The 3,906-nt window shown below is 42.5% G+C and overlaps 1 pseudogene across 1 annotated transcript; it reads right to left on the reverse strand.

The window, feature by feature from the left end:
- Nucleotides 1-416: 416 nt before the first annotated feature.
- Nucleotides 417-1,316, reverse strand: LOC308415195 (melanoma-associated antigen B16-like; annotated as a pseudogene). Its single transcript has one exon. The product of its transcript is annotated as a melanoma-associated antigen B16-like (transcript).
- Nucleotides 1,317-3,906: the final 2,590 nt, after the last annotated feature.

Raw genomic sequence — 3,906 nt, forward strand, 5'->3', positions numbered from 1 at the left:
TATGGCCATTTTAGAAGCATTCCCTTTATTTTCCCAATAGCTCTTTCGTGTTTGGTAAATGTGTGTTCTGAGCTCAGAGCAACTCTCTGCACCCTGCCAGAGAGAAGGGGATGTGGTTACTCTTTTAAAATGACAGATGATTTTATTCTTAATGATGTAAAAATTCATACGATTGTGACAAGGAACAACTCTTGGTCTTCATCTGAATCATAAGTATTTTCATTACTGTTATCTTCATTAAACTATTCAGCATTAATTATCATATACAACTCAAATCACAGTAGAAATATTATGTTTAAAAGTCTCTCTTAAGCAGCATTATTTTTTACTTCACCCACCCCCCCCCCAGAGGTAATCCACGATTGGGAACAATCCAGTGAGCAAACTGCCGGGTAACACAGTTCCTTCTGTGTCTCTTACTGTGACCCTAAAATCATGCCAAGCTGTCTTTCTTCTTCCAGCACCGCTTCTTCATACTGAGAAGGAAAGACAGTAGGGTCTGACCCTTGAACCTTCTCCACAAACACCAATACCCTCATCTTACTAGTTTCTGCCTTAGCCCGCGGGCCCCACACAAATGCACACTGCATGGGATCCATGTTGCCCAGTGGCTGGCGTGCCAGGTACCCCTCCATCACAAACTCAAACGTGATGAGCTCTCAGGGTTCACCGAAGGTGAAATGATCCATTCCAGGGTAGATGCCCATTTGGCTCAATGCTTCCCAAATGTCCTCCTCTGTCACATGGTTGCCTTTCATGAAGACGACACCCAGGATGAGGATCAGGAGACCGGTCTTGGGGAAGCTGACCTCATGACTGTGCATCCCATCATAGGTGAGGCCTAATTTGATGAAGATGGTGTAGAAGTGGTTGATGGCGTCCACCTCCTTCACACCCAGGCCAAAGACCATCTCCATGTGCTCAGAGGCTCTCATGAGGATTTCCTGATAACGGTCTGAATCTTCTCTGACAATGAGTGCCATGATGTCACTCATGCTCAGCATCTCTCTCGCCTGGTACTTGACCAGCATGTAATTCACCAAGAAATTAACTTTGCCATCTATGGCCATACCAGGCAAATTTGGCTGATGTGGAAGGAAGGCCGGGCCACCCTGTATTTCTCGGTGACCCAGGCCCTCGGCACAGTCGCCTGAAGTGGCACAGGGATGCTGAAGACCACTGGAAGGACTGAGTCTCCCATGTGCAGGATCTTCCTGGTTTTCAGCCATGATAAGTTGACAGGAGGAACATGGTTCCTCTGCAGCCCTGGGGACCTGGGCCTCCTCGCCGGTCTGACCCTTCAGACTTCCTGCCATAGGGAGAAGAGATGAGGAACGTGGCTCCTCAACTGGCCGGAGCCTGCTGTGGTCTGGAATTGCCAGGTTTCTTCACAGGTCTGGCTTTGGTTAGCTGTATGTTCTGGACTCTTCTGAAGTTGGGACATGGCAGGTGTGGAGGAGAGAAGGCAGCAAAACCAGGAACTGTTTGAAAGAGAAAGGAAGGGGATGGGGGTCACCTGCCTGTAAAATTCGCTCTTCCAACAGAGTTGTGAAAGTTGTGTTATGCAAGTTCACAAGGAAGACCTGATGTGTGCAAATTAAAAGACATGCTGAGTGCCAGCATGGAATGGTCAGAGGGCAGTGAGGACACACATGTGGCTCTGTAGCAGTCACTCCTTTCTAAATGAAGAGAAAAAGCTCCTTAATCTTCACTAGTTTAATCAACATTAAGCCACATTTTTTGCCATAACAAAACTTTTCCTTCCCAAGATGGGTCTGACCTTCTGTTTGTGGCTGAAGAACTGCACATAGCTGCTGATATGGAGAATTGAATTTTCTCTAAGGTTGTAATGCTTTGTGGGTTAAGCACGCTCTGCTAGATAGATACACACACACCAAACTATGTAGGGAGTGAAAGTAGAACTTAATAGATTAACAAAACAAAACAAATTGGGTAGGAATAAAAGGAGGTGGTATTGAGGAGAAGGTTGGAAAAGAAGGTGGATATGATCAAAATTTTATGAAAACTTAATAATAATAATAATAATAATAATAATAATAATAATAATAATAATAATAATAATAATAATAATATAACCCTGCTCCTAAGACTAAAACAGTAAGGCCCCTGCTTATTTGAAATGTTCAGGCGACCTACACACAGGTCCCTGGGTGCTCTGAAGAGCTGAAGAGATGCTTTTCATCCTAAGTGGAAATATTTGTACATTTTAAAACCTGCTCATTAATAACTCAAAAGGTAGGAGGATAGACTTATGGCAACTTTTGTTAGTTACAAATCAATATGTTTATTTAACCTTTATACACCAAGAAAACATTGTTTCCTATGTTACATTTTGTTCTACATGTACTTTATGATCATTGTAAATAGTAAGGTTTCAATGCATACCATCAAACATTTAAAAAACTAAGTACTGGCAAAAATGTATTCATATATTTTATACCAAAGTGCTTTTAACAATCTGTACATGCATCTCTGTTTTTTTTTAAAAATTAACATTGTAAGGGGGTAAAAACCCTGAGCCCACACAAGAGAGCCTGGAGATGGCCATCAGGGAAATGCAAATCAAAACAACCCTGAGATTCCACCTCACACAAGTCAGAATGGCTGAGATCAAAAACTCAGATGACAGCAGATGCTGGTAAGGATGCAGAGAAAGAGGAACACTTCTCCACTGTTGGTGGAGTTGTAAGGTGGTACAACCACTGTGAAAATCAGTTTGGTGATTCCTCAGAAAATTGGACATGGTACTCCATGAAGACCCAGGTATTCTAATTCTGGACATATACCCCAGAGAAGCTCCAACATACAGCAAAGACATATGCACCACAATGTTCATAGCAGACCTATTTATAGTAGCCAGAAGCTGGAAAGAAACCAGATGTCTTTCAGTAGATGAATGGATACAAAAATGGTGGTACATTTACACAATGAAGTACTACTCAGCAGTCAGAAACAATGACCTTATGAAATTCTTAAGAAAATGGATGCATCTAGAGAATATAATCCTGAGTGAGATAACCCAGTCACAAAAGAACAGACATAATATGCTGTCACTGATAATTGGATATGAAACCTAGAAAGCTCTGAATACCCCAGGAACAACTCATATGTCACATGAAGCTCAAAAAGAAGGAAGGCCAAAATGGGGATGCCTCAGTCCTTCTTAGGAAAAAGAACAAAACTCTCATGGGAGGAAACACAAGGTTAAATAGAGAAACAGGAATTGAAGAAAAGATCACTCAGAAGCTGCCTCACCTGGGGATCCTCCACATATGCAGTCACCAAATCCAAGCACTAAAGCTGGTCCCAAAAAGTACTTATTGGCAGGAACCAGACAGGGATTCCCCCTCAGGTACTATGCTAAAGTCATACAGACACAGCTGAGCATGCTTGCAGCTACCCAGTGGTCTGAACTTGGGGATCCTAATGAGGTTGCTAAAGAAAAGATCTAAGGAGGAGAAAAGATTGAAACCTCATGGGAAGATAACAACATTATCAACCAGCCAAACCCTCCAAAACTCCCATAGCCTGAAACATCAACCTCTGTGGGCACTCTGAGAGACACATTGATCCAGTTGCATATGTAGCTGAAGATAATAGTGTCTGGCATCAGTGTGAGAAGAGACTTTTGGTCTAGGGAGGGCATGTTGTCCCAGTGTAGGGGAATGACAAGGCAATGGGTGGGGAGAGGGATCAGAAGGGAGTGCACTTTTGTGAAGGCAACTGGAGGGGGAGGGAGGATGAGAGCAGGGCAGGGTAAAGGGATAACATCTGAAATGTAAATCAGAGTATCTAATAAAAAAACTATACATTAAATTAAAGAAAATGAAAATTCTCTAGGACAAGGGCAAAAACTAAAGACCAAAGATGTGTGTATGTGTCTGT

Source organism: Micromys minutus (genome assembly GCF_963924665.1).
Source record: "Micromys minutus genome assembly, chromosome: X".
Taxonomy (NCBI): Eukaryota; Metazoa; Chordata; class Mammalia; order Rodentia; family Muridae; genus Micromys; species Micromys minutus.